Source organism: Callithrix jacchus, chromosome 10 (assembly GCF_049354715.1).
Source record: "Callithrix jacchus isolate 240 chromosome 10, calJac240_pri, whole genome shotgun sequence".
NCBI classification, from domain to species: domain Eukaryota; kingdom Metazoa; phylum Chordata; class Mammalia; order Primates; family Cebidae; genus Callithrix; species Callithrix jacchus.
In genome coordinates this window covers 96,162,873-96,188,183 of record NC_133511.1, presented here as the reverse complement: position 1 = coordinate 96,188,183, position 25,311 = coordinate 96,162,873, and the positions used below count along the sequence as shown (strand labels likewise).

Genomic DNA, 25,311 nt, shown 5'->3' with positions numbered 1-25,311 from the left:
GAATCTGTATTACGGGAGTATAGAGGGGAAATGTCGGGTTAGAACTCCTACAAAGAGTCCCCACCAGGGCACTGTCTAGTGGAGCTGTGGGAAGGGGGCCACTGTCCTCCAGACCAAGAATGATAGATCCACCAGCAGCCTACACCTTGTGCTTGGAGAAACTGCAGGCACTTGATGCCAGCCTGTGAGAGCAGCTTCAGGGGATGAACTATGCAAAGGCACGGGGTAGAGCTGCCCAAGATCTTGGGAGTCCACCCCTTGCACCAGTATGCCTCGTATGTGGGACATGGTGTCAAAAGAGGTTTGTTAAACCTTTAAGGTTTAATGACTGTCCTGCTGGGTTTCTAATTGTCATGGGCTCTGTAGACCATTTCCAGTTTATGGTGGGATTATTGGGATGTAGCCCTATCATAAGTTGAGTGAGGCAACCTCGTGGAAGGGCAATGCAATGAGGAGTATCAGAGCTTGAATAGGGGAGGTTGTGTGTACCCTCCAGAAAGCAACCTAAGCAGAGCAAGGAGGTATCCTTGTGGAGGTTGAGGAAGGCTCAATGTTAAAAGCAGGACTTCTGCTTCAGGGTGTTGAAGCTCAAGGTGGTGAGGAGAGTTCTCACCTGGGAAGGCAGTAAGTGGTGATGGAGAGCTTCTGATCAAGATGGTGGTTCTGCATAAGGGGAAGAAGCCAGAGCAGGGTGAGGGAGATCTTCCCATCCCCTTTGGACTCATGCCTTTTTATTTTATTAAATGTGTTGTAATCCATTATTCCCCTTACTTAATTTGATGGTCAAATTGTCCTTGGTTTTATCAATGAGAATTCCATCAAGTGTACTTCTGTGTAATTTTGAATCTCCACAACATTCTTCGAATACTTCCTCATTTTATGGAATAAAAAAGATGTCGCCTTGTTCCTCCCTTGCAGCCCCCATGAGAAGATCTCCCTCACCCTGCTCTGGTTCCTTCCCTTTATGAAGAAGCACCATCCTGATCAGAAGCTCTCCATCACCACTTGGCCTTCAACACCCCCACAGCTGCCTTCCCACATGAGCACCCTCCTCACGCCCCTTGAGCTTCAATACCATGAATCAGAAGCCTGCCTTCATCACTAAACCTTCCTGAACCTTCACATGGTTACCTCCTTGCTCTGCTTAGGTTGCTTTCTGGTGGGTACACACAACCTTCCCCACTCAAACTCTGATACTCCTCATCACATTGTCCTTCCATGAGGCTGCCTCACTTATTCTGAACGGGCTCCAATATCATGCCCAGGCAACCATCCTACATACACAATCTTCTCCCAAACACAGCTCCAACACTCCATGCCAAGTGGGGCTGCCCTGCTTACTCTGTGTAGATACCTTCTTCACCCCACTTGTGCTCTGCCACTCTGGTGGGGATTCCAACCTTCCTCAGCCTACCTAATGGATTTAGGAGTAAATTGTTCAGAAAGGGAAAGGGATGAAAGGAAAAGGAAAGGAAGGAAAAAGGGTGAGAAGCAAGGAGAGAAGAGGTGGAAAGGAGAGAAGCAGGGGCGGGAAATGGGAAATTAAGTAGAAAAGGTAGAGCTTTATTTTTAAAGCTTATTAAACTAAATTGATGTCACACACTCGGTCTCCATCCTTTTAGGGATTAACCTCGAATTTTCAACATGCAACTAAAATACAACTAAAGTGCATCTTGAAAATTCTAGGTTAATCCCTAAAAGGATGGAGAGCGAGTGTGTGATATCAAAGCTAGCAGGAAAAAAAATGGAATAAGAAGAAAAAACTAAAACAACACAAAAGAAGGCAAGAAAAGAACAAAACAAAACAAGAAACAAATGAAAAGAGACAAAGAGAAGTGCTAAAGATGTTGGTAGAATTTAATCTAAATATGTTAGGGATCAAAATCACTGAAAAAGAATCAAATTATCCAGTGAAAAGATAAGGATGATTAGACTGGACATAAAAACAGACTCCCATCTATATGCAGTTCACAGATCCAGACCTGAAACCTTAGGATACTGAAAGTTTGAAAAGGTCCTGGAGGTTACAGTGAGCCAAGATCACCCCACTGCACTCCAGTCTGGGTGACAGAGTGAGACTATCTCAAAAATAGAAAAGAAAAGGAGAGGAGAGAAGAAAAGGCAAAGGAAAAGAAAAAAGAAGGAAAATAAAAAAGAAAAGAAAAGGTCTTGGGCTCCATTTCCCCCTCAGACTTTGGAAGAGCAAGACGTCACAGAGTCCAAGTGATGACGGAGTCTCTGCTCAGGATGGCGGACCTGCATGAGACCAGCTGAGCTGGATGACAAAGGATCTTTTGCAGAGCTGCAAGGAAAAAACAAGATGTTTCAAGCCTGAAATATCTTTTTTGTGCCATGAAGTATGGAAGTGCTCAAAGAATACTAGGGCATGTCAAAAGGCCCAGAAGCCATTGTGACTGGGGCTCCTACTGAGCAAATCTTGGTGATGCTGATGCCCAGTAGCTGCCTTCCCCAGGTCAACTGGTTTCTGAGTTCGGTCAGTGGGAGGCTAAGTTTGAACTGTCAGCTGAAGACTGTGCCCAGGGATTTCCTTTCTCTCTGGCAGTCTCCAGTTCCGAGGGTCTTTCCTGTGTTGTTACAGTCCTTCTGTGGTTCTAGCTAATGTGGGTGACCGTCACTCCTGCGTTTTGCTGTCACTTTCTCTCCCCTTTGTTTCCCCACACTCTTCATGGTAGCAACTTCTTGCTGTTGCTAATCTTTACATCACTTCACCATCCCTGTTGGGTTTCTCAGAAGTCTGTCATGTGTGTGTCCCATTCCCTGAATTAAATTCCTTATGTTTGGATATTTAAGGGGGTTTCTGTTTTTTTAACTGGACCCTAACTGATGCTCCAGGCAAATATCGGCAAAAGTAAAGATGGTATAATTATGTTAACATTAGACAGCATGGACTTTCAGGCAAAAAACATCCATGAGATAAACATATAACATAACATCGTTATGTAACATAAGAAAATATAACATAATTCTGATACTATGTACCTAATAATCTAACAAGTTTTATGCAGCAAATACTAACAAAACTATAGAGAAAACAAATAAATCACCACTAAAATGGGAGATATTTAGCACATTTCTCTCCTCTCAGTAATAACTCATGCTAAGATAAGAATATAGATTTCTTTCTTTTTTTTTTTTTGAGACGGAGTTTCGCTCTTGTTACCCAGGCTGGAGTGCAATGGCACGATCTCGGCTCACCACAACCTCTGCCTCCTGGGTTCAGGCAATTCTCCTGCCTCAGCCTCCTGAGTAGCTGGGATTACAGGCATGCGCCACCGTGCCCAGCTTATTTTTTGTATTTTTAGTAGAGATGGGGTTTCACCATGTTGACCAGGATGGTCTCAATCTCTTGACCTTGTGATCCACCCGCCTCAGCCTCCCAAAGTGCTGGGATTACAGGCGTGAGCCACCGCGCCCAGCCAAGAATATAGATTTCTAAAACACAATTAAGAAACTCAATCTAGCAGACATACATAGACCATCGCACCAATAACAAAAGGATACATATCCTGTCCAAGCACACATGGAATCCAGATTACATTTTATGCAATAAAAGAGGGCTTAGCAAATTTCAAAGGGTATCATGCAACCCGCATTCCTAACAATAACACAAATGTTAGAAATCAATGACAAAGAGGCAGTTAAAATAATCTCATACATTTGGGAGGGGAAAGAAACGCATGAGTAAAAGAAGAAATCACAATAGAAATTTAAAAATACTTATATCTGAAAAATAATGGAAAAAGTAAAGTAGTACTTTAGGAAAATTTAATGCCTTTTAAGTTTCTATATAAAAAAAGAAGGAAGGCTAAAAATTAAGAATTTTGAATAGCAATAACAGACTAAGCCCAACAAAAGTAGAGGACAGAACATGTCAAAAATAGAAGCAGAAATTAATAAAAAATAAACTAAAAAATTGATAAATTTGGCTGCATTAAAAGTAAGAAATTTTGTTCACCAAAAAGCATAATAGAATGAAAAAAAGGAACATATACTGGAAATGGCATTTATAACTTATATCAGCAGCAAAGGAACGATATTCAGAACATAAATAATTCCTACCCATTAATAAAATGAGGCAACCAAAAATGACAAAATAAATAAATAAATACAGAGAAAGAAACTTGCACTGGCTTAAACATATGAGAAGATGTTCTACTTTATTAATAATAGACTAAATCCCAAATATGTTTTCTTTGCTGTTGACATCCACAAGAGTGACAAATTTTAACATATGACAATCCCAAATGTTGGTGAGGAGGTGGAGTAATGAGGATTTATGCACTGTTGGTGGGAATGCAAATTGAAACAACTTTTGTGAATAACCTAGTAAATTTGGATATGCGTGCACCATACAACCAATCAATTCATTTTCTAGGCATTCTCTAAATTAAATGATGCACATATGCACCAGTAGCTGTGTACAAGAATGCCCATGCATCATTTTTTAAAATATACTTTATTTTTAGAGCAGTTTTATGTTCAGAGCAAAACTGAGCAGAAGGTACAGAGTTTTCATATAGTCTCTGTTCCCACACAGGTACAGCTTTTCCGCTGTTAACATCCTGCACTCCAGGGGTACATACGTTATCATCAATAAACCTACACTGATGTATCATCACCCAAAGTCCATGGTACATTAGGGTTCACTCTTGATGTTGTATGTTCCCTGGGTTTTGAGAAATGTGTAATGGTGTGTATCTACCATTTTAATATCATACAGAGTAGCTTCACTGCCTGAAAAATCCTCTGTGCTCTACCTATTGATCCATCCTACCCTCAAACACATATCAATCACTGATCTCTTTAGGGTCACCATACTTTTGCCTTTTCCAGAATGACATATAGTTAAAATTCCACCATATGTAGCCTTTTCAGATTGGCATCTTTGACTTACACATGCATATAAGCTTCTTCTATGCCTTTTAATGCCTTTTGATGGTTCTGAGTAATATTCCGTTGTCTGGATGAGCCACAGTTTGTCAATTCGTTTACTGAAGAACATCTTGGTTGCTTTCTAGTTTTCACAATTATGAATAAAGCCACTATAAACACCCTAGTGCTAGTTTTTCTGTTAACATAAGTTGTTAACTCATTTGGGTAAATACCAAGGATCATGACTGTTGGATCAGATGATAAGAGTATCTTAGTTTTGTAAGAAATGGCAAAATCCTCTTCCACATGCCTGTACCATTTTGTATTCCCACCAGCAATAAACGCGAGTTCCTGTTGCTCCACATCCAAGCCATCCTTTGATGTTGTCAATATTCTAGATTTTGGCCATTCTAAGAGGTGTGTAGTAGAATCTCATTGTCGTTTTAATTCTCTAATATCATATGATGTTGAACATCTTTTCATATGCTTCTTGATTATCTGTGTATCTTCTTTGGTGAGGTATCTGTTTGGGTCTTTTGCCCATTTATAAAATCAAGTTGTTCATTATCTTATTTTTTGAGTTTAAGGAGTCTTCATAGATTTTTAGATAACAGTTCTTTAACAGATGTACCTTTTTGCAAATATTTTATTCTAGCCTCTCATTTAATTAATGGTGGCATTTTCTTTTGCAGAGTGGAAGCTTTTAATTTTAATAAAGCACAGCTTATTTATTTTTTTCCATGGATCATGACTTTGGTCTTATATCTAAAAACTTATTGCCATATCCAAGGTCATCTAGATTTTCTCTTCTATCTTCTAGAAGTTTTATGGTTTTTAGTTTTACATTTAGATCTATGATCTATTTTGAGTTGATTTTTGTAAACAGTGTAAAGTCTATGTCTGTATTCTTTTTTTTTCTGCATGTGGAAATCCAGTTGTTATAGCACCATTTGTTGAAAAGGCTATCATTGCTTCATTGTATTATCTTTGCTCCTTGTCAAAAATCAGTTGACTGTATTATGTAGGTCTATTTCTGGGTTCTCTATTCTGTTCTACTGATCTATCTGTTTATTCTTTTGCTAATATCACCCTCTCTTGATTACTGTAGCTTTATGTCAAGTCTTGAAGGCAGGTAATGTCAGTTCTCTAACTTTGTTCTTCTTCAATATTGAGTTGACTATTCTGGGCCCTTTGCCTCTCTATAAGCTTTAGATAATTAGTTTGTTGATATCCACAAAATAACTTGTTGAGTTATATAAATAAGATCTACAGATCAACTTTGGACGAATTGAATCTTGACACTATTGAGTCTTCCTATCCATGAACACAGACTATCTTTCCATTTATTTTGTATTTCTGTCATCAGAGTTTTGTAGTTTTCCTCATAAAGATCTTGTCCATATTTTGTTAGATCTTACTTAAGTATTTCATTTGGCGGGGGGGCTGCTAATGTAAATGGTCATATGATTTAATTTCAAATTATCTTGTTCATTCCTATATAGGAAAGCAGTCGACCTTTATATATTAATTTCATATTAATTCATTTTTGAATTTTACAATTCTAGAAAATGATATAATCACTTAGTTCTATAATTTTACAGAATCAGTTCTTTCAGATTTTTTACATTGGCTATCATGTCATCTGTGAACAAAGGTGGTCTTATTTCTTCTTTCCAAATCTGTATACTTTTAATTTCACTTTCTTGTCTTATTGCATTTTCTGCACTTTCTAGTATAATGGTGAAAAGCAGTGGTGAGAAGGAATATCCTTGATTTGTTTCTGATTGTAGCAGAAAAGTTCTAAGCTTTTCACCATTAACTATGATGTTAGCTGTAGATTTTTGTAGTTTGTCTTTATCAAATGTAGGCAGTTCCCACCTACTTCTAGTTTGTTGATTTGTTAACAGTTTTTATTATGAGTGGATGCTGGGTTTTGTCAAATAATTTTCTGTCCCCATTGATAAAACCATGTGATTTTCTTCTTTAGCCAATTGATGTGATGTATTACATTAATGGAATTTTGAACATTGAACTAGCCTCACATACTTGGGATGAATTCTACATGGTGGTGATGTATAAATCTTTTTAGACATTGTTGTAGTTGATTTGCCAATATTTTGTGAAGAATTTCGTATCTATGTTTATGAGTGATATTGGCCTATGGTTTTCTTTCCTTGTAATATCTTGGTCTCGTTTTGGTATTGGGGTCATGTTGACCTCATAGAGTATTAGGGAGTATTCCCTCTGTTTTTATCTTCTGAAATAGATTTTAGAGAATTGGTATAATTTCTTCTTTAAATATTTGGTAGAATTTACCAGTGAACTCATCTGGGACTGGTGCTTTCTGTTTTGGAAAGTTATTAATATTTGATTTCATTTCTTTGAGAAACGTAGACCTATTCAGATTACTTCTCTATTTTTGTGTTTGTTTTGGCAGATTGTGTTTTCAGGCAATTGGTTCATTTCATCTAGACTATCAAGTTTACGAGCACAATACCATTTTAATAATAAAAATATTTTGAAACAACCCATATATACATAATCATTTAAATAGATAGAGGAACTATAGTTTAGTTATCTGATGAGGTATTACACAGCAATAAAAATATATGACCCACACTTGTGTTTCCCAATCTTTTTTTTTACATCATACCTCTATGAAGTCTTTTTAGGTATTTTTTTTTTTCTGAACAACTCAATGAAATTTTAATGCCATAGACAAATTTTTTTGATCATGTATTTTTAGATTATATATATAACTTTCCTGTACATATTAAGACTAGGAGTTTTCTGCATTCCAAGAACCAAATTTTACCCTTTTGCAATATCACCCCCATTAAGAATGCATGATTCAATCATCAATATAGATGAATCCTAAAATCACATTATTAGGTTCCAAATAGGCAACTCTGAACACTATGTTGTTTAGGAACAGAAATATATGTGATAAAAACGAAGTTAGAATAAACATACAATTTCTTCATGTAGTTTCCTCTTCAGAGTAAATAGGCAGAAGGATAGGTGAGTCATGCAGGAATATTAAGTTATCGGCAATATTCTCTTAAGCTGCTTGGTTGGTACACAGGTGTTTTTAAATTATCATTATTTAAAATGTACATATATTCCATATGCATTCCTTTGCATGTATTCTATGTGTTACCAAATAAATGCAACACAAAGTGATAAGAGCAACTGCACAGGTGGATTTAAGTAGATGACTAAAAAGGGACCATGATCCACTGGTTGCAAGTTTCAGACAGGTCTTCAGAGAAGAGGGTATGGGTGGATACAATTCTAAAGGAAACATGGGGGTTTACAGATAGAGGCAGAAAAAAGAATTTTATGTGGAGGATTTAGACACACAAAATAGTTTGGGCTTTGGAGGGACTGTAAATAATTCAATATGCTTTGGAGCATTGAGAGTGGGGGAAAATGTGAGCTATTGATGCTTGATAAATATAGAAAGCTTAAAACTACAAACAGGGGGGCATCATTTCTGTAAGTTTCTTCATGATAGGTTTTATCTCATGCCTAAAGCAGAATAAAGTGGTCTGAACTTCTCTTGTAAATAAAACTACCAGCCCCACCTCAGAGCTTAGAGTTCTAATCCTTGACTAAACAAGCTGTGAGTTCTATACTGCCATCTGTATCCACTCAGCCTTCTTCCCATTTGGACTTGCAACTTGTTCTTTTTCAAAGTTCAAGATTTTTAATCCTTCTGGACAAGGCTTCACTAATTAAAGCCCAAACAATCTTAAAAGCAAATGAGCTTTTGGGGACCCTGGGCACCATTCCATGGCTCCAGATCCATTGTTTTTATTTCTTAATACTCAAAAAGACTTCTTTGTTTAATTTTGAGCTTCCATAAGTGCCTTTTTCTCACTCTGAGTCTCTTTCCTCCCTTTTGGCTCTACTTTAGCTCACCACAATCAGCCTCACAAAATCCCACCTAAAAGAAGCTCACCTTTTTGAGGTCGCATGATCTGATTCCTTTTGTAAATGCTTACTACATATGCCAATCCCTCAGCTCAGTAACCACTTGTAGTTGCCTCACATGTCTAATTTCCAAGACAGAAAATACAGATGCAAAGTGTGTAAGTGCAAAGAGCAATGCACTACTGATAAGAGAAAACAGGATTTGGAAAGTAACCCTTGATGTACTGGATGGGGGCATTTCAAATAAGTTATAATTCATGTGCCTTTTCTCCCTTCAGCTTCTATTCTGGGAAACAAAAACAGCATTAGAGAAAGAAGGAGACTGTTTCTACACTGCCAAACTTGATAATGAATCATCAATAAAATATAAGTTATTGACACTTCTTTAGTGGATTACTAGGAAAAAGAGAGAGAGAGAGAGAGACAGAGAGAGAGAGAGAGAGAGAGAGAGAAACTGGGGACAAAACAGATGTGGGTACTGCCTGATCTCTCTAAGGGCAAAATGCATTGCATTTTGATCATGCCTGTCTCATTTTCCTCTGTAACAGGCAGGACCTTAACTTTTTAACCTTTGGTGGATAGTATTTTCATTAAAAGATTTTTCCATTGTTGTGAGTTAAAAGTAATTTCAATGCTTGTGCTTAGCAAATCAATAAGGAAAAAAGAGTATCCACCATGTGGATCTATATCTCTTTCAAAACATAAGTAGAGCATGTGTTATACAAATTAACAGAGTTCAAAACACACAATAGTTTTGTCTCTTTTCTGCCCATAATCAGATAAAATCAAAGCCTCCCTAATGAATTTGCTCAACCGTTTTCTCTTTTTAGATCTAGGTATTCATTGTATCTTTGAAAGTGATTGATAGTCCTCTACATAACAAAATGATCTCTTCCCCTCCTCACTCAGAAAATCGTCAGTTAAGTTTACTCTGATGCCTAGGAGGCTTCTGAGGTGTTATCACCTTCTCCCACACTCAGGGAAGCAGCTAACACAAGTGGGACATACTACCTGGGTATACAAATCACTCATCGGCACAGGTCAAGGATAAGGTTAATGTCTGAAGTGACTTAGAATGATAGGCTTTAGTCACTTGGAGATTCTATTCAAATCTTGAAAATAAAGTGTCATCCAAAGATCAGTTGAAGCGGGATCACCTTGTTTTGATGTTTAAGTGAAATGGTTCAAGTCCCCACTTAGCAGGTTAGTGGAAAAACCAGCAGCAAGTAACCTCCTCCCTGAGCCTCTCAATATCCCTAGACATTCTCTGGGGCATACAGTCTTATTAGTCACTTTTGCTCTTACCACCTCTTTCCTTTGAATCCTTGCTTTCGCAGGGATCTCCTCTCAGGCAGCTCTGTCTTTCTTTCAGAATAACATAAAAGTTAAGAGCACAGAATCCGGAGTCAGTTGTAACTGAGTAACTGCCTCAGTTTTCTCATCTGTAAAAATGAGCTAATAGAACAGCTCGTAGGTTGTTTTTGATATTAAATGAGTGGAAGAGGACTGGCACAGCAAAAAAGCTTCGTAAATATTAAATATCTCCCTGTCTCACCTCTACCCAAAGGTACACAATCCTTTTATCTCTGCTTTTCTGAAGCAGCCTTTGTAAGTAGAAGGATTTTACTCAAGGCTCAGCAGCAATAGAGGTGAGTATATGTAGCCTGATTTGGCAATAATTGCGATGTCTCCTCCAGTCCTATAAAGCACATGGTCACTCAGTGACCATCTCCTCCTCCAGTTCCTCCAGGCTCTCACCAGGGTTCTTGAACTGTTCCCCTTCAGTGTCTTCCTTACCCCTTTATCCTCCCTCCTTCTCGGCCTCCTCATTCCCTCTGTTCAGGCTCCCAGACCCTCCAAATGCTCCTACTGTTTTGAAGGACAGTTAAATGTCACTCTTTGCCCAGACGCATCATTTGGGCCAATCCTTTAGAAGCCTCAGAATTAGATTCTAAGTGAACTTTCCAGGCATTTTTTGAAATCCAGAGCCATGTCAAGAAAGAAGTTTCCACTCCTCCAGGGCAGAAACAGCTGCCAACAGTTGTGATTTTTAAAACCACCTTTTCTCTGCGTCATACTCAATGACAAGAATAACTAATGCTTAGAATGTGCTTTTCGACCACCACAACTGCTTCACATCTATTGTTATTGCAATACTTTGAAGGAGTACTTAAAACTCCCTGCGTCTCAGTTTTCTCATCTGAAAAAATGGAGAAATTATAGTAGCAACTACCTCATAGTGTCATTGTAAGAATGCACAAAAGCATTAATACAGTGCCTGGCACTTGGCAAATGCTTAATTACTTTGTTATTTTCTCCATTTGATAGCTAAGGGAATGGAAGCTGGGCAGTGCTGAGTCCTTTGGCCATTACTGAAAGAAAAAGTGGACTAGCCAAGGATTTCATCCTAGCTAGTTTCAAAGCTTATCATCTGCCTCCCTTGAATCAAGTGCTACACCCAGTAATAGGGACTAAACCCATATCTGTAGCTTCTGAGTTGAGAGATCTGAACAGAGAAATCAGCAGTTAAAAGAAAATTAAAACAGCTATGAACATTTAAGAATGAGGCAATTTAACATGAAACACTAGACATAAGACTTCTCATCTAAAAACTGAAGTATTCAGCCTACATTAGTGGATAAAACCACCAGTTAGAGCTCAGAGGCTGCTGCTTTTTCAGAATGTGGCCTCCTGGTACACCAGTCTCCACTTTGCTTTGCTTTGTTATTTTACCAACCTGGAAGCTGCTAACATTTGCATTTGTATCCCTTGTCTGTACCATGACTGATCTAAGTATATAGCATACATTTATATGAGTTTAGTCATGAACAGATCATCCCTTCCTATGTATGATTTAGTGGAAACTTCAGGAGACCCTAGTGAGCTGAACTTTGGTGCCACAACAACAAAAGGCACACAATTCTTTCCACAGAGAAGCTTCCACAGCTGCTTCAGAATGGCCTCTCTCCTTGCCCTGGCCACTGTCAAGTGAAGTGGATGGAAAGACACTTCCAAAACATCTCAGATCTCTTGCTCTGAAAACTCTGCTATGGAGGTTCTGAGGCCTCTCTGAGCATGTCCACAGAATAGGTCTGGACACAGCTAAGGAGTCTGTGGTTGTACTCATGACAGGTCTGCTTAAGACATTTTCCAGAGTGCATTTCATTGACTCACTGCTGCAGGATGCTAACCAGCCTCCCCACCACCAATTCCCCTGGCTTCAATTCATCCTGGATCCATCTGACAGGATAATCTGCCTCAAATATCTATCTTATTACAACCCTCACCTGCTCCAAACCCTACAGAAACTCCCTATTGTTGCCTGCATCCAATCGACCTTTTTGGGTCTAGCATTCAAGGCCCTCATCAATCATTCTGTCCCTGGTGGAACATCTTCAGCCTTATCTCAAACCTCTCTGTGACATGGCCCCTCTGCTGTAGATGAAACAGTTGGGGACTATCTGTATTTCCTGGCTTCCACTCATGGTTCACCTGCCAGAAGCCATCCCTGGGTTTCCTCCTAATCTAATCACATCTTTTTTTTCTCTGTCCCCTTATTATACATATATATTTCATATAATGTCCCTGAAATTAGCTCAATTTTATGCTTTATTCAAGCACAGAAAAATTAATACATCACTCCCCTGTCTTGTTCTTACAACAGCATTACTAGTCAATCATGTTGCATTCCCCCACTGAGTTATTCACAGTTTCTAAATCTTTCTCAGTATTAAGCTCCAGTAAATGACCACTTGTCAATTAGAGTTGGATATGGCACACAACCTATTTTCCGTTCCTGCTCTACCTTGAAGTGTCATCACAATTCTAAATGGTGGAAGTAGGAAGGCTCAGCAGAGGACAAGGGCAAGGACAAGTGTTTCTTCATTTATTTTTCCTGCATTTTCTCTCTGAAGGTCAAGTCTCTCTATGTGAAATGAGTAGGTCATGGTCAAGGGAATCATTTTGTCCTTAAGATTGGTGACTGCTCCCCATCAATTCATCTCCAAGGCTGCCTGAACTATTCTCACAGATCTGGCTACAGCAGATCCAGTCCCTTCTATGTTAAAATTAAATGGAAAGGAGTAATATTGGTTTCCAAGAAGTCAGAGGAAGTTTCATTGTGTCTCATTGGATCCATTGGGTTACATTATCTTCCCTTTGCATGTGTGTGTGTATGTGATGGAGGGGGGCGAAGTGTTACAATTGGTCAGGACCCAGACTCATGCTCCACCTTTAAACCTGGAGTGATCATGCAAAGAAAAGTTGAGAGTGCCAGAAGTCTTGAAGGCTGCTGAGTATGAATTATATTTAAAATTACATATTCATGTCTACCAGGTATGAGGCATCAGTCTAGGTTCTGGGGATACAGCAACCAACAAGTGAAGTTTCATCCTACTGGAATTATTCTGTAGTTGGGGGATACAGAAACTAAACAAATACATGTGTCAACACTAAGTCTGGTGGAGACAATTGTCACATAAAAATATAAAGCAGGATGAGCAACATAGTGAGGGCTATGATGCAGTGGGAGATGCGACCATTACTATTTTATGTAGAGGGGTTGGAGATGGCTCCTCTGTAAAGGCAAATCTTGGCAATGAGCTAAAACAGTTGAAGAAGCAAACCAGACCAAGATACCTGAGGAAGAGGAAGAGAAAGAGCATTCTATGCACAGGGAACAGCAGGAGCAAAGTCCTGAGGTGGGAGCATGGTTGCTGAACTTGAGGACCATCAGGAAGACCAGTGCAGCGGGAACAGAGTGAGTGAGGGGAAGAGGACAGATGATGAGTTCAGGGGTTAACTGGTGGGAAGTGGAACAGAGAACTGATATTGGAGGATCTTTTAAGCCCTTGTGATGACTTCGGCTTTTAGTGTGAATGAGATAGAAAGCCACTGGTAGGTGTTGAGTAGATGGTGATACAACCTAACTGTGTCTTAAAAGAATCATTGTCATTTCTCTCTGCAACCAGGGTCAGGGTAGATGGGGTGGAGTGGGAGCAGGATGACTAGCTAGGAGCCTACTACATTATTTTAGGCAAAAAACTGTGGTGACTTGTAGCAAGGTGGTAGTGATGCAAATGGTGAGAAGTGGTTGGACTTGAGACATGTTCTGCAGGTAGAACAGATGAGATGTCCTGACATTGGATGTGGGGTGTGAAAAGACAGGAGGCAAGGATGACTGACTCCAGAGTTTTGGGCCTGAACAAATGAAAGGACAGTGCTGCCACAGAGAAGACTGAGGGAAAGCAATATTTAGGATGGAATGGTTTTGACCATTTCAGATGCTGAGAAGAGATATCTAATCAATACTTAATATATAAGCCTGAAATCAAGTGAGAGGCAAGGGTTAGAGATTTAAGCTTGGGAGTTGGTAGCATCAAGATGGTACTTAGCCATGAGAAGAAATGAAGAAACCAAACGGGTTTGTACAGAGAGAAGAGAAAAGCCATCCCAGGTGTGGGCCCTGCCGCCCTCTCCAGCAGGATCTGGGGCAAAAATCTCCCTTTACAGTGGCCCTGAGTGTTAACAGCTCCCCTTCCGAGGAATGCACAGTGAAAATAATTTTTCCCTTTGGTTTGACTTTTTGTTGAACTTCATTTTTTGTCTTTGAATAAGACTTTTCTATTTCATTTTAAACTTTGCAAATGTTTTCCATGCATAGCCCCCTAAATATTGACACATCAGGAAGGTCAGCCTAAATGGAACTGCCAAAGTAAATGCTGGGATAGCCAAGAACAGAACTCTGGTTTATCTTGGAAGGCAGGACCACCATGCCTTGGCTTTCAAGGCCAGAATGGCCTGTACAAGGGCAGAGAAAGATATTGGCAAAGGGCAGATGAGGCCATAGCCAAGTCCTGTCACTGCATGGGCACTTGGATAGGGCACGAGAAGGTCAGCCAGGTCAGGGGTCCTATACTGGGACCCCCAGACTCTGGGTCAGCATCTCAGTGACTGGTGCTCAGGCAAGCTGCAGGACTCCTCTCCCCATTGGCCAGCTCGATTAATCTGGTGGCTAATCAGGCCCCTTTGAAGAGGAGAGGGTATGGATGAAAGAGTGGCACACCTGTTTTCACTTGACTCCAATCCTGAAATAATTCTGTGGCTCCTACAAGATTTGAAACAAATTAAATTTGAAAGGGCAGAAAGGGCAGCTTTGAATGGTTGGCTCTGTGGAAAAATGCTGGTTTTCGCTCCAGGAAATGGCTTAACTGAGAGGCTGTATTCCTGGCCTCGGTGGCTGGGGTGGCTGTCAGTGCATGACCGTGACTCGGGCCTTGTGGGGTGGGTTCTTTTGCCTTGTTATCTCTGGCATCAAGCTTTTGCTTTCTGGACTTTGATAATGTCAGCGGAAGGTTATAATGGTAACAGCATGAAAGACCGTTGTCAACAGGAGAAGGCCTGCAACCCTATTTGGGGAATCTGTGTTTTAAGTAAAGATACACTCTGCAGTGACAGACACGATTCTGTTAGCCCAACACATGGAAGATTATTGTTGGACAGGACCCCTTAGAATAATTTGGCTCATGCTTTCTTTCAACAAATGAAAAGACTAAAGCCTGAAGGAGCTTCTGTTACAGGCAAAGCTGGACTAGCTATGGCAGGGGTTCCAGGCTGGAGCTTTCCTATGCTTATCTTCCGAGCGGTCCCCAGGATGAATAAAAAGAAGTGTTGTCAAAAGAGTCCCAGGCCTCCATCTGCCTTCTTAAGAATCTGAATCTTGCTTAGGATTTGGGGAGTGAGGAGGCAGGAGTGGAACAGGAGGTGATTCTTCCCATCTGGACCAAAGCCCCAGGAGTTAATGATGAGAAAGACATTTTCCCCCAGGCTCAGAGCAGCAGCAGATCCTTTCTTTCTTCCACTGCTCGCCTCTTACCCACAAACTCGTATGGAGCATCCCCCAGGTGCCAGGCAGTGGGCTGGTGAGATGGAAACTGGCAACTGGGCCTCTTTTGGACTTACAGGCCTGCCACTTTGATCTTTCTTATACACGCAGCCAGATGTGATCAGTGTGGCAACCTGCCTCCTTGATCTGTTGCCAGCTAGGGGTTTGACAGAGAAGTTGAGAGCTATGAGGTCACTGCCTTTTATGGCATCCGTCATTAATACCTCCTTGGCAACAGTCAGAATTTTCTTGTCTGAGACCTAGGGCAGCTGATTAAGCACTCCTGCTAGCCCAGGGTCTGGTCCTGACTGATTTTAAGGCCTCTCTTCATCCCTTCCACAGAACGAGAAGCTGGAAGGCCCAATTGCAAGGCCACTTTGACCTTTGCTTTGGGATCCTTGCAGACTGAGACATTTCAATCAGTCCGAAACACAGAGACCTCTCTAATGAGGACTTGTCAAGACCTTCTGTTTGATAAGGGGCGGATTCTGTCGCTGTGTCAATTTTCCTTCCCACTGATGTTCCTATGGCCTTTGATAGCACAGATCACACACTCATAGGTGTGTCTTTCATGCTTCTGAGCCTCACAGACCAGAGTCTGCCAAGCCATCATTAATATGCACCTCAGTGCAGCTGGTGGGGAAACTGATAGAAATAAAGGAGCTGAGGTTCCCTTTTATGTGAGCTCAGGAAACCCACCGTATACAAATGTTAAAATAGAGATTGTTCTTCAGAGCAAAAGAGACCTATAGAACAAATTGTAGTCACTTGTGTCCATGGCATTACAAAATTGGGACTATTTACTATCTTCTTTCTGAAACATTAAGCTGTAAACATCACCCAGTCCTGCACCTTCTCTTCTAATTAGGCATAGTAGTGGTGGGAGTTTTTTTGGTTGCAAACAGTAGAAGCCAATTCTGGGAAACTTCAGTAAAAAGAGAATTTATTGGAGGCTAGAAACTAGGTTTAGAAATAGTACGGAAACCAATGCTGTTCCGGGTGCAGGCAGAACTAACAATTTAGCCAGCTATGCTAAGTACTTTCTCTGGAATACATGCCTGCCACCCATTTCCTCATTCCTTAATTTTCAAACAAGGGAAGGGAGGCTGTTTGGCTCAGTCTGGTTGATGTGTTTATTCCTTGGGTGGCGAGGGCAGATAGGTACAATGGGAGGGGTGACTTTTCAAAAGACGCTAGAGAGACTGGTTGCCAGACAGTCAAATAAGTCTATAATGCTTAGTCAGTCTATTTCCTTCTTAAATCTGTATCTTTCTGGTTAGCCTCATTGCCTTTGTTGTGATGATATCTACCTCAATAGAGTTGCTATAAGGAGTAAAAGAAATAGCCTATGAAATTTCTTAGCATAATGTCTGGCACTTAGCTGAGGGATATCATTAATTGCATTTGAATTTGAATGGACTTTCTAAGAGACCTCCCTAACCACTTTATCTTCAATCTATCCTCCATATCACTGCTAAAAGTTTCTAAAATGTTAATCTAATTGTGCCATGCCTCTGCTCAAAAAACCCCAATGGCTCCCATTGACTACAAAATAGTCTAAAAATTATTAGATTGATATAATACTGCATATTCACTCTTTTATAAAGTAACACCCTGGTAAATGCTGAATAATCTGTGTGTTGGAGGAGGAGGAAGGGCAAGGAATTTATGCATGCATATGCATACATTATTTAATTATAAAGTTTATTAGTATAACAGATGTGTAGCACACTCTTTACAAATAATAAAAACATACAATACTCTTGTAAACTTCCTTTAGTCAACTGATTCTTACAGAATGCTTTTGTTAATTCTTGCTCAAATCCTGTGTTTGTTGCCAATCTATAGTTGCAATTGATGAACATGTGTAGTTCCAATGTAAGTGTTAGTTGGTATTTTCTTTTAGCATGTAAGATAAAGAGGAAACCCTGAAACTTCACTTGCCATCAAAGATGTGAGTCATCTTTGCTGAATCAGACATTTACAAATACCAGAGGAATATTTGTTCAATATTTTGTGCTATTTACAATGTAATGTATGGATACATTTGCATCATTAACTTTTTCCATCACTTTCTTTCATCAATAGAAAAATAAATCCATCCCTGATTTTCTTATGCTGTCTAGGCTGGTCTGGAATTCCTAAGCTCAAGCAATCTACCAACCTCGGCCTCTCAAAGTACAGGAAACAGCTATGTTTGGTACTAGCCTGCAAAATTTCTGAAATGTTAATGATTGGCTCTCACAGTAAATACAACCCAACTCCAGTCCACTGCTGTATTTACTCCTAAAGTTTGGCAAAAGCTTATTTATAAACATTTGGGGAATGAAGGAATAAACACATGGCTTTATCTGATCCAAACTGACTTTACTAGTTTTCTTTCCTACCCTCTCCCACTATGCACCCTATACTCCAGTCAACAAAGTGAGAAGGGTGCTCTGGTGAACATCAATTATTTTTGCCTGCCAACAGCATTCACCTCCCTTTACCATGGCAATGAGATCTGGATTTTCCTTCAGGAAAGCTACCCCTCCCCTGCTCTGAATATGTGAAGTTCAGGTAAAGTTACTCCATCACCTCACTCTTGGGTGAGTGACATAAGTGTGGCCACAACTTAGGACACAGGAGACCAGGGAGCAAACTGGGATAATCAGAGCCAATAATGCCAGTCCTGGGACATTTTCAGAAACTACTGGGAAGGAAATGTACTTTCTCTCTGGTGAGTACTAAGCCGGTAAGTTCGAGCTGCTGGGGTGTTACCTGCCACCACTTAGGGAAAACCTGTCTGAATCTGAAACCAATAAGAAAAAACAGAGCCAAGAGCTGGAGAAAGAGGTTATGAAAGATGTCATTTGAGCACTAAATTCAACCAGTATTTTACTTTTCTGTGCCCCAGTTTTCCCATTCTATGAAGTGGGGCTCATGTGAGTACTTCCCTTATGAAGTTGTTTGGGAATTACAAGAAGTAAGACATGTAAATCACTTAAACAGTATCTGTACTGTCTACTTACATAAGCTGATAAACCCCCTTTTAAAAAACCAAAACAGGGTATCTGTCACTTGTAGCTAATACAGATACCCAAGGAGGAAATTCAGTTGTTGGTGAAAATAAAGCTCAAGTCTCTGCCCATCGTGAACCTAAGGACCAGTCAGATTGCAAGAAAAGGTAATAAGTAACCTGTTGTCACCCCAAGCCCTGTTTCTTTCCTCTTATGCTCCCTCTGTCAGAGTTCATGGTAGGATCAGTCAGGCTCCTGGTACAGAGCAGATACTGAAAAAAATGTTTAGTCAACAACAAATGAATACCTTCATGCTTTGTGTATTACTGATTGCTGTGGAGCCAATTACCCCAAAACTTAGGGGCTTAACAGTAAACATTAATTAATGCTCACAGTTTCTGTGGGCCAGGAATTTGGCAGCAACTTGTCTGGGCAGCTCTTGGAGTCTCACATGAGCCTGAGTCAGAAGTAAGCCTGGGCTGCAGTCATCTGAAGGCTTGACTGGGGTCGGAGGATCTGCTTACAAGATGGCACACTCCCGTGGCTGGTAATCTGATGCTGCCTGTGGACGATAACAGTCTTCAGTTGCTTTCTACATGGGTCTCTCCACAGTGTTCATCATTGACTTGCAGCATGGTGACTGGATCTACCTAGACTGAGTAATCTAAGAGAACAAGGTAGAAATTGCGATCCCTCTGATAACATAACTTCTGAAAATCCTAACTTAGTGTGGAGGAGACTAAATTGTTTTTTGTCACACAGATCAATCCTGATTCACGGGGGAAGGGACTACTCAAAGTGATGAAATACCAGAAAATAGGGATCATGTGGCACCATATTGGAGGCTGGCTACTAGAGCTTTGAACGGATTAGAACTCCTCTCATTAGTCTTGTCTTTGAACTACTGTGGGGGAAGGTGAGCTCTTTTGAGTTCCTTGAGATTTGGCCTTTGTAAATTAAAGTTCCTGGTGTTAATAACTCTTAGAACTTTGGTGCTACAAAAATATTTGCTTCTAGAAATTTGGATATGGCAAAACAATTTGGGAAAGATGAAGCCAAAACTTTCTCCTTGACCTCTGCAAACACACACACTATCACAATTTCTTTACTGCTTGTTGAATTTTCACAATGAAAACATTCTTCCTGAGTGGAAATGAAATTAAGCTTTTCCGGGTAATCCCTTAAGACAAGTACATGTTTCACAGAGTAAATACAGCTCAAGGGCCTGGTTTATTCTTGGAAGAGTTGGAAGAACTGACATCATTTTCTTCTTGAGATTTGTGGGTATTTTTCACCTGGTGAGAACTGGCACCAATGCCTTTGGTCCAGGTATGGCAACACTTGGATACTATGTTTCCAAAGATTCCAACCTGAGCCTCATTGAGTTGGAAGAGGCTCAGTTTGGAATCTTTTATCATTTCCCTGGCAGTCTTCCTTTACTCACAGGGCTATATATTTTCTCACTTCCTTTAATTCTGCACACAGCCAGGGAGAATGCATGATTTAGGTCATGGTACAAACATGCAGGAATAGGGTAGAATTGCAGGCTCTGGAAAACAGCCCCACCTGAAACTGCTTCTCAGGTCCTACTGTTCTCTCCTTTGGACCCTGTCCTGGATTTTGCACAAGAAAGTTCAAGGCCATCAACGTTTGGAGCAAAACTAGAGTTGGGCTGCAGGCCCTGAGCAGGCACTTTTATTATTAAATGTTATTATTTTATTTTTGCTTTTGAACAGTTACCCTGAGATTTTCTTATAACTTCGTGTAATCCCTCACCTTTCTTCAGGCATAGTCATCAACTTTATAAGCATTTATGAAGCCCCTACTGTGTGTAATCAGATGCGAGAGGGACTGGAGGTATGAAGAGCCCATGGTTTTTGGAAAAAGATGCCTAAGTCAGCACGTGCTAAACCTGTGTTAAGTACCTACATCACTGCAAGTCATGTAGGAGTCTTTGTAGAGGAGATGACAAATGAATGGAGCCATTAAAGAAAGAATATTTCATTGAAAAGAGAAAATGATTGAAGGAGGGACGCCTGCCACCTCCAGCATATCCAGAAACACAGAAATATGAACCTCAGGAGCATTTTGGGGCAAAAGTAAGAAACCCAACATGGCACAAAGTATAGAGCCAGGAAAGGCTATGTTGGGCTGTAGTGGTGGGGTCTTGAGTACCCAATAATTTAGATTCATGCAAGAGCCTAGCGGTTTTGAGACTTCTTTTTTCAGTCAACAAAGCTATTTTTTCCCTAACTAAAATTTCCCGTAGAGTCCCAATATTTAACATAAATACAAGAGGTAAGGTTACTTTTGCAGTCACACAGGGAAGGGTTTAGAGCAACCTTTTGATTGAGTCTTCTCAGCCCCATCTTTCTACTCCACAGGGAGGTCAGTAAGTTACACTACAGAGAAGACCAAACACAGAACAGTTTTGAGAAAACCTGCTATGGGCAAGAGGGAGCTTGGGAGATTTTCTTAAAAGAGTGAAAGTGTCAGGCACATGTGTGTGTATGTATATGTGTATGTATGTGTGTACCTGTGTGCGTTTCTGTGTCTATATATGTGTGTGTATCTGTGTGCACATATGTGTACCTGTGTGTTTATGTGTGCATGTATATGTGTATGTGTGTGCCTGTGTATGTGTATATGTATGTATATATGTGTGTGTGTGTGAATTGGCATTCACATGGAAACAGATTTGGCAGTGAATCTAGTTAGGACACTATTGTACTGGTCCAGGCAAGCTTCCTGGGGCCTTGGCAGTGAAAATCACAGTCTCCGTTCAGAACCTTATCTAGGTCCCAGCTGAACCTGAATCCCCTTCGTAACCTGTCCTTTATGTGCTGCCCAGACCTACTTGAAGATTGTCAGTGATGAGGGACTCAGCACCTCCTGCTGGCTTACTCTACCTTTAGATTTCACTTCTATTAAGTTAATGATGGCTGGGGGCAGCTTCCATCTGTTGTTTTTCTCACTGCTTTGGTGGAGGTACAAACGTAAACCCTCTTTCACTGGCAGCCTTTGCATGTTTCTCTGTTTGATCAACTCAACCATTTGTGAGGTTCTCAGCATATGCCAAGCTTTGTGCTCTGTAGAAGGGGTACAAAATGCAGGAGTCCTTACTCTCAAAGAAAGTAGCGCCTTTTGGGGGGTATGAGGGGTCAGGCTCATAACAACATCATTACTATATAGCTTTAGGGACAGTGATTAAAGAGTAATGAATTCAGCCTGATTTGGTGTCTGTTGGGATGTAGAAGAAACCTCCCAACCGGGAGATCACACTTACTTGTTGCGATATAAATAGGTTGAATTTAGTTTTGTGAACAGGATGGAGAGAATGGAAAGATAACAGAGTGAGGAAGGGCATCATAGGCAGAGGTGATGTGTGAGAGCACACAGGGAGGTATATGAGAGTCTATCTGCAGGCTCCATCTCCCTTTCTTTCAGCTGCTCCATCTATGACCTGACTTATAGCATAGCTATTAAAAGTATGTGTTCTGGAGTCAGGCTGCTTGGGTTCATAACCCAACCATTTCATGCATTAAGCTGTTCAATATTTGGAAGACTGCCTAACCTTTCTCTGATATAGTTTTCTGATCAGTAAAATGAGAATAGCAATATTACCTACTTTAAAGGGTTGCTGTGGAAATTAAACAGGTTAGTCAACATAGAGCAATTAGAACAGTGTATGCCATGTTGTGAGTGGAGTTGGTTGGGCGTGCTTTGAGCACACGGAAGTTATGAATGGCAGGTTATAGACTCTACAGGAATTTCAGAAGCAAGTTCTCTGGATGTGGGGCTGGCTGCATGCAGGAGGTGAGAGAGGAGGTAGAACTGAAATTCTGGTGACCATCCCTGTCCCAGAAGGACTGTGCCTTTGATGCAATCTGGTATCCATTTAGAGCTGTCCTGATGGGGCAGCTCAGCATAGGTGACAACTTGATCCCAAAACAATTCTTGTTTCCCAAGGGCCTTTATTGAAAGTGCCTTAGCACAGGCTCAGGAGCAAGTTGTTTCTCACTTGGCAGTTGAAGTTGCTGGCACAAAGAGTGTGGATTCCAGAAGAAGCCACAGGTTGCTGGAGCCTCTAGGGGTTGGCTTGGCATGTCTTTGAAGTTAAAGCCTCTGGACATCTGTGTGCTTAGGCAAAGGCCAGAGGCCACAGAGCTGAACGAGGTCACCACTATCCCAAGCACGGAGACAGCATGGCCTTCAAGCCCAGGGGCCAGCCTGAAGCCCTGGCTCACTCAGAAATCATAGACCTCAGGAATCAAGTAAGGCCTAAATGATTTTCACTGTGATATGGTAGAGTGAGCACAGAGATTGGAGCCAGAAGATCCCGGCAAGTGTGACCTGAACTAGTTATTCAAGCTCTCTGAGTCTGGGTCTTTCTTTCCTCACTTGTAAAGTAGACACAACAATTAACTTACCCCTCCCCTCAAAAAACACTGTCTATCCCAGAGAGTGACCATGAGGGTCAAATGAGCTCATGGGAGTGATAGTCATTTTGAAAATGGACGAGACATGGACTCAGGGAGAGGAGCATCACACACAGGGGACAGTTGGGGGAGGTAGGGGAGAGACAGCGGGGAGGTGGAGTAGGGAGGGAGGGTAGGGAGGGATAACATGAGGAGAAATGCCAGATATAGTATGCACCTAACGTTAAACAAATAAATTTAAAAAAAAAGAAAGAAAACGGAAGGCCAGACAGTTCCTATGTTGTACTCTTGCCTTTCCACCTTTACCTGTAACACCTGTAATGTCTTTTTCACTATCTTGCCACCTGTTAATCACTACGCACTTTTCCTTTCCTTTCCTTTCTTTTCCTTTTTCCTTTCCTTCCAGTCTTTTGTGTCTTAGACCAGTTATGACTTCCTCAGATAAGGCTTCCTTGTCCCTAACAGTGAACCAGATACCTGTCTGTGTCCTCCCACATAGACCCCCTTGCACTTTTATTGTCACAACACTTTTTACACTCTACTGACATTGCTTTTTAAACTGTCTCAATGAAAGATTTTACATGCTTCTCAAGAGTAGGGTTGTGCCATAATCCCTGTAGTCATCCCAATACTAGAGCACTCAGGGGATGCATATTTGAATAAACAAATGAATAAATGAATGAATTACTAAATTGTTAAGCAGATGTAAGCAGTTGCCATTATATTGTTCAATGAACATTTAGAGTGTGACTACATTGTTTCAGGTTCTGTATTAAGGTCTGGTAATACGAAGATGGTTAAGAGCCTTCCTTCTGCTTCCTACTCATAGCAGAGCATGTAAGTGAATAATTGCCACAGAGTACAGCTCCATGGACTTACAAGAGAAGTACAGGGGTGAGTCAGAATGCATTGTAAGACACTGATATAAAGGCATGATTCATTTTCACTGCCTTAGGGCATGTGATACAAGAAAGAGCACTGTTTTCTTCTGCTGGCTGGTGAGGTTGGGCTCTGCTTGTGGGAATGAGACAGGGCTGTGAACCATCTGTGATGGGCAGGTGAGATGAAGGCTGACATTTCAAGAATATTCCTAACGAAATCAAACCTTTAATTTAAAATAACCGTAAAAAAGATTTCAAGCATTGAGGCGATGTTAGGTGTGTCAGGATGAGTACTCCTCTGTCCAGACTTCCTGACCCTCCTCCTGCCATACATTTTTTTAAATTTTCCTGTTCCTCCTCTTAAAATAGTCTCCAGGAAAAATGATGACATTGATCTATTTTAGAAAGCATGGCAAGGTTCCATCATCCTCCCATAGACTTATTTTTAATTATGAAAATCTTCTAGATCAAGTTTGCTTTCCCTGTGGCTTTAGTAAGCTTTTTCATCCAATGTTTCTGTGGAGATAGAATGAGCAGACTCTCTGTCAGAAGCCAAGAGCCCTTTTCTCTAAGCCAAACTATAATTAGCTCTGTGGCCTTTGTCAAGTCACTTAATCTCCCAAGTAGCTCTTCCTTTTCAAGCCAGGTCTTTGATTCTAGGTGTGAGGTTTAGTCAGACCCAAGTGTGAATCCTGGAGTCATCTTTGATGTTTCACTACTTCTTCATCAGCCCTCCCCACTCCTCAGACAGCCTATACACACTTGTTAATTTTTCATTTGCAATATTTTCTACAGGCATCACTTTTTTCTTTTATCCCTAATTTTAAAGATCTTGCCAAGTATCAGGTCATCATTTTGAGGGTCCTATCAGTGGGCCCTTGGTTAAGGAAGCAGAATGAAGAGACAGAGCCCAAATAACATGTTAAGGGATTGCCCTTGAGAAGTGAAGGTGTGCAGGATTGACTTGAGAAAGAGTGACTGAATCTCTGGAAGGCCCCAGTTCAGCCCATAGTCTCAGTCCAACCCTGGCTCTGAGGTCTAATGGATAATATATTAGAAGAAAGAAAAGGAAAGAGACAGAAAAGAGAAGTACGGTCAAAGCGGAAGAGTCAGGTCTAAATACTTCTGATTCAAGAAGACCTCATGGCTCCCTAGGAGGCGTGGATGATTATCTCCTGTGTGTCCTTGGACACGGCCACAGAGCTGTCAAGTGACAGTCAGAATTTGAACTCAAGTCTTTAAACTCAAAGTTCTTTCTGAATGGTAGAAGAAGTCATATG

General features: G+C 40.7%; 1 long non-coding RNA gene across 7 annotated transcripts in view; it reads right to left on the bottom strand.

Annotated features, from left to right (window-relative positions):
• The window catches only part of LOC108593833 (uncharacterized), a 172,784-nt gene that overhangs the window by 62,129 nt on the left and 85,344 nt on the right, over window positions 1-25,311 (bottom strand). For 6 of the 7 annotated variants that reach the window (XR_004730891.3, XR_013523366.1, XR_004730890.3 and 3 more), the window contains one exon: window positions 19,105-19,273. The exons of the other annotated variant lie outside the window; for it this stretch is intronic. This is a non-coding gene — a long non-coding RNA (uncharacterized LOC108593833). The remainder of the gene's footprint in view (window positions 1-19,104; window positions 19,274-25,311) is intronic. 7 annotated transcript variants of the gene reach the window in all.